Source organism: Dermacentor andersoni, chromosome 3 (genome assembly GCF_023375885.2).
Source record: "Dermacentor andersoni chromosome 3, qqDerAnde1_hic_scaffold, whole genome shotgun sequence".
Lineage (NCBI taxonomy): Eukaryota > Metazoa > Arthropoda > Arachnida > Ixodida > Ixodidae > Dermacentor > Dermacentor andersoni.
In genome coordinates this window covers 128,772,474-128,779,050 of record NC_092816.1, presented here as the reverse complement: position 1 = coordinate 128,779,050, position 6,577 = coordinate 128,772,474, and positions in this window count along the sequence as shown.

Here is a 6,577-nt window from a genome sequence, read left to right as displayed (position 1 = left end):
ACATCTGTGACTTCTTTGTTGGAGCTGTAGAGAGCACTTTTGGCGGGGATTTCTCCGCTACGTCCAGGCAATGTTTTTATACAGGTGCAAAATGAACCTCCGCGAGCTACAACGCGTATGAGCCCAAGCACTGCGACTTTGTATGGGCCTTCCGTGGTGTTCTTCTAGATTCGTAATGGCCGCCATTGCCGAAGACTGCCCGGCGTGTACACACACAACCGTCGTAACACTCATAATTCGCATGCGCCACTTATCCCGCTTCAAATCACCCCATCTAGCTTCTTTTTCTATGGCAAGACCACGTGGCACATTTTACGATGCTGTGACTGTGCCCCATGCACCTCTTACATCAGCCTTCAAGCCCGCTTCGCAATCACCCACTGCCTTATGCTTCAGAAAGCTCGACTAACCAATGATATCCATGTTATTCCAATGAAAATCGACGTGTCACGGATGGCTGAGACAAGTGCTCTTACAAAAATACATCAGATATGTTCTCAGTGTGATCATCTATATACAAAATGCTCAGTTACTGCAAACGGCTGCTTAAGTGCGGCAGTCTACCCTTCAAGATCAGCATCACTCAGATTCAAATACCCCCTTGCCATAACTTCAACTTAATTGGAACTTGCGGCTTTCAGGGCAGCTGTTGACTACATACATGCACAGGCGCATAGCAGGACCAGCAGGCGGGCGATAGTTCGTGATTCACAGGTGGCACTCTAAGCAATGCGCTCAAGCCTACTTCTTGGTTCTCATGAAAAGCTGCTATCTCAGATAAGAAAATCTGACCATTCACTGTTGAAAATGGACACATAATAAAATTTCAATGGCGGCCGGGTTATTGTGGCATTATCAGCAACGAAAGAGTCGACGACGCAGTAAATTCCGCCTACGAACGAATTATACGGGCACCTATGCCATTTTGCAGACCTACTTGCTCGCCGAAGTACTTTACAACATTGGAATTCACCAGAATCCGCCAACCCACGCATGTACTCTCTCGACCCTTTATTGCAGCTTCGGCTACCTCTGGTATGTGCTGGTTTGTGTTCATGCGACGCAACTTCTCAGTCGTCAGCTTTACGAACGCATACTCTTTCTTAACTGGCGTGATCGGCAGTGCTCCGTGGAGCGTTTGATTGGTTCGAGACCAGAAAGCATATTGTAATAAATTGTACCTATTTTGACAATGATATACAGACATTACGGGTTGCTTTAAGCCCACTGGAAGACAATGCACATTGTTACGCTTAACCAGCGGGAGCTGGCGATCTTCGGGGAAGCGACTGTCGGAAGGGCGCCGGCAGGTCTGCTGCGGCGGCTCGCTTTGAAAACAACAATACCTCAGCCCCCGCCCGTTGGCGCCACCATGTCTTCTGCGACGACTCGCTTTGTAAGGACCACAATGCACCGCGTCCTCAACCGAACGACGCCAAGATGTCTACACGCAGTCGGCGGACCAGGTATTGTTAGTGGATTTGCCGTCACCGTCAAGGCTTCTTTGAAGTGGTGGAACTCCTGGAATAAGTTTTGTGGCGTCGTCTCACGGTTCTTAGATGTCGTCAGTCAATGGACAGACGCGGCGGCCACTGTCTGCGGGGTCGACATTGGGACCAAGAGGTGCCTGTTCAGGTCAAGACCTCTGTCTGCGAGAACCCTCTAATCTCGGTGAGTTCAGTGAAACCTATGCGGAAGTGAGTGGGTAAACCCTCCCCCTCGAAGGTGTGTTGGCTACCGTGACTTGAGACGCACCGAATTGGTCGACGGTTGAACGGCCGTTTACCCTCACCTAGGGATCTAGGGAGGACAGAGTGTTTATAAGGAGCTGTTGTCAGCTCTTCAGTGTGCATTGTCGTTCAGTCATGCTAGACTGATGAACTTTAACGTTCTCATGTAGATACTGTAAATAAATCCCATATTCCTCGTTCTCGATGACAAGTTTCTCCCTTCAACAACGTACTCAGCGTAGATAAGTTGGACGACGGCATGGACCAGCTATCATCTATTTCATGCCCGACCCCAAACATTACAATATTCTCACGTGGTAGTGACGGTGAAGAAAGCAGCAATACGGTGGAATACAAAACTAGCTTTTATTGGGCGAATCTGTGCCCACAAAAACGGGCTACACTTATAGCACAACGATAGCGGTGAACACGGTCGACGATCGTCGGAAATCTGATCAGCGGGTCAAGCGCCTCGGCTTTTAATGAACAGTCGTCGAATGTTCCAGACTAATCGTTCGGACCCGCGTGCCTTCCATAAAGTTCTACACCATTCGCGTCAGGTGATGACATCAGATAACATAAGGTTCGGCGACAACAGGCAGCGGATAGAAGCATCGATAACTTTCCAGAAACTTCGGATACATGCAGGCGCGTCCCACGCTGTGCGATTGCATTTGTTAGGCGGGGAAACGTGGATACCCGATAAAGATAAGTACACGTGTCAAAATGCAGAACAAAAATACTAGCACCACGGCCTCGACTGTAATCTGCGCGGTGAGCCACAAGCGTGACGATTCACATTTCGAACACGACTGAACTATGTGACCGCCTTCACCTCTGCCAGGTGAACACTATTACCTGCGTATGTGCGAACGCCCAGCACTTGTTGTTCCTTTCTTCCTGCCTGGTTTCCATAAACATAAAAGCGAAGCACTCACCCACATGTGATCAATGTCTCGAGACACCAGCTCTCCCGCTAGCCGACACCTGTTGCTGCTTGTAGCATCAGATCTCACCCCTGATCCCTAGTTGTAGCTGTGCTAGGTTATGTCTCGAATCCGGCTCCATATGGTAGCGTGGCGGAGGCTTCGGGTTGAAGAAGTCAGAAGCTCTGAAGTCGGGAAAATGGTAACCAATAGGTTTGCTGGCACTAGAAAAAAAAACTTATCTACATCCTTGAATAGGAAAAACAGAATCCAGTCAAGTGTTTAGCAACAAGAATCTGGATGAGAATGGTTTCCATGGCTCCTAGCAGCTTGCTTTCTCTCCGCACCGTTAATATAACAGCTGTGCTCCAACCCGTCTCATAGCGGTGTTCAATCACACACAGTTCACAACCCACCAGGACGACAGCTAATCAGGAAGCACAAACAACACTGTCGCAGACGGAATATCGGACCGGCAACCCCACCGAGTTCCAGAGGGCGCAAAGGCTGAGAGAGGGTGTGGCCATGGCAATGGGAGGTATCTTTGACTCGCAGCTGGTCTTCCCCACTACTTCACAGTAGAGGGCATATACTAGTTCGTGGCGGCTTTTTTCTAGGAAGCCTCCATGAGCCCTTGGCGTCACCTCTGCCTCCACCGGAGTGGCAAGACTTTCTTCCTTTTGTGACGCTTCTTCTCTGACTATAAGAGGTCGTTACAGGAAAATTAGCAGCACCCAGCATCGCATGGTAACTCTCCCCCGACTATCTTTCCAGCGTAATTCTCGCATTCTAGTCTTGCGCGTGGTAAGCAGCACTTGTCTACAGCAGTCATAGCAATGTGCCCTTCGCGAGGCCTGTGGCATAGTGCCGGAGCAATCCTGTGGTTGAATGTTCCAGTGTTCTGGACCGCTTCATCAGAATGTCAGAGAGATAAATATTAGAGGCCTTTAAGCATTATGCAAGAAAACATTCCTAAGCACGAGTTACTTAAGTACGCCCTTACACAAAAACATTGCATCTTGTCTTTTCTTGCGTAATACACAGCTAAGGACCCAGTTAATACGACAGGAAAACGCTCTTGCTTTGGCACGTGACGGTTATTTATTTAAAGCCTTCTTTATAGCGACCACTCAATGTTTCGATTTCAGAGAGCAACTACTGGGGACAGTAGGTTTGTAAACACAGCTGCTCATGTAATAACATTAAATCGTGACGCGAGTGCCGGTGTGCGAGATTCAATGTTCCTTCTTGTTTTTGATCATCTGTACGTACACACATACCACGCGATGTCATCGACGTCTTTATTTGATCGCTCAGCAGCGACAATTTTTGGCACATGGGACTCGCCGCCTTGTTAGACGTGGTTGATCCGTTTAAGCGTAGGTATCTTCAAACCAAGCGGCTTTCCCATGTCGTCACCCTGCTTGGAGGACTACTTTGTTCTCAGCAGCTGCCGAGATTCGACGACCACGTCCATGCTAGCGAAGTTTTGGAAACAGTTGGCTTGCCCGTAGGCAAAATCTTATTTTGTTTTACAGACCAAGCAAGTAAGAGTGCCTGGTGTTATAATGAACATCTTGAGCAAGAAAATTCGACCTTTCTGCCGAATTTTTTTAGGGCGAACCAGAGGTAAGGGCAAAATCTTTTTTTTTAAGACCGAATTGAGGTGAAGAAATATGGCTGCTCTTCAGCGCCGTCCACGTTTTGCGCCCAGTGGCGCGCACGCACTCTGTAGACTTTTGCGAAAGAGTGCTATCGCGGAGAAAGTTGTATTTTACTATAACCAGCCCTGAATGTGTTCGGAAGACGCCGACGACGGAGTATGCATGTTACATTGTTCCGCACTCGCCTTTCGCTTGCTGGCAGTGCAGTACAATCAACGCAGATAGTGCGGAAAATCTTAACGGCCACGACAAAAACAGCTGCATCGACACGAAGAGCATCACACCTCTACTAACAACCGAGGAACACTGGGAGTTCGGCAATAAAGGGCTGGGTTGTGGGTTGAGTGAGAGTACGTGGAAGGAGCGTAGTAGCCAACACGACCTGATTACTTAGCGCCGTTGTGGTTATGCTCATAGCTGTTTACGAACCAACCCCGTTGATATCAATCTCGCGAAGTGCTGGTCTTCTTTGCAGTTTCGAGCTTGCTATTGAGTGAAAACGGATAATAAATGTGTGTTAAGCCGTTTCTGCGTTTATTTTCGTTGTATACTCTATGTATGTCCACATAAATCTATCGCAACGTGTTTTGTTGCGCGATATTATATATCTTAGCAGTTCTGTGTGTTGGGCGTGTGGGTACGCGAACTTTGATCAGTTGTCTTGCAGAACAAAAGAGATCTGTTCGTTTGAGGCTTTCCCCATAATCTTCAAGCCTGTATGTTGTGTTTTGGTCACTGGTTTTTCACGTTCAATGCGTTTACACGAACCCGGCGCTGCTCGAGGCATAGAGTTTCCTTGGAAAATTATAGCGCGAACCGTGTCGCCAGTGTCCGCGGGGGCTGTAAACATCGTGATTCATCCTGCACGTTAATGATGGGAAGTACGTGGATCTGACTCAACTTCGCTGTTCCAGCCTCGAACGGCTTTCCGACATTAAAAAAAAATTCATTTCCAACCAAATGCTGTGTTATAAAACGAACGATATCGCAATATTCTTTCTTGACCGCAGAGTCTCATTGCCTTTTGGGTTAAGAAATTAGAGCATTGCTTCAAAATTCAAGCCGAAACAGAAGGATGAAGCACAGCAATTAAAGCCGCGTAAACGTTTTACGAAACAAGCATGAAGATCAGACAATGGCCTGCACCGAATATTATGGACATGCTGGCTGACCCATCGCCGCACCAGAGCTCCCTCTACTTATTTTTGTAGTAAGCTCCATGTTTCGAACTGTCTGACGCTCAGCGTACCCCTGAATATTTCTCACACTGTAAAAAAAAAACGAAAGGAATGACACATGACAGCAGCCAGTTTCACTGTAAAAAACAATTTGCGCTTATAATTAACACTAGAATAAGCTACATAATGCGCAACTTTAAGGAAGTGCCATGGAGCTGGAATTGAACTAGATGGCTCGCCAAGCTAAGCGTATTTCTACATGCGGTTCATTCGCTTGAAAACTGAAAACTCGCTTAAAACCTGGTAGAAGAAACAATTTTAAATAATTTTGTTACGTTAACTTCATGTGCGGGAAGTTTTTTTATTACGTGTTAACAGTGCTAGATAATTAAAATGAGCGTTGCGGCTAAATTCGTTGATGCGTTTATGGAACGTTGCTTTTTGTGCCATAAAGGTGCTGAAACGGCGCTTCTTTTCTAAAATATTTTTTGCGTTACAGGCACAATAGACCTCAGTGCACCTCTCACGTTCATGCGTTACGCACCTGGGATTAAAACTCACATTCGATCACCTTCCACAAACAAATGTATTATGTGCGCGCGCGTGCCGGCATTCTTGCGTGCACACGTGCGTTTTCGTGAGCGTGCATGCATGTGTATTTGGGCGTGCCTTCGTGTCTGTTTCAAAACTACTTGCGGATGATTAGAAATCCAGTAGCGCTACCATCACTATGTCGATCTCACTGGGAGTGGGCACGTTCACTAAACGGTGTGCGACCTCCCGGATACGGGGCCCACTTCAAGCTTTATCCGTTCGAGCACCCTCCGAACTATGGAAACTTGGACAATGTGGCTCGCTCCAAATGCCTCGGGATCGACGCCTCGCACGTGTGCCTGTTATCGGCACACCAATATCAGTTTCCCGCCTACCGCCCACCGCTGCCGCAGTTTCCTACTTTTACGCGAGCGTCGGCGAAGCGAAGTTCAGCTCTTCGCCAATACGTTCGTCGGCTCGCTATCGCGCGCAGAGAGAAAGAAAGTTTGCCCACGTGTTTTACGTGTAGCTGCGCTCAAGGCCTT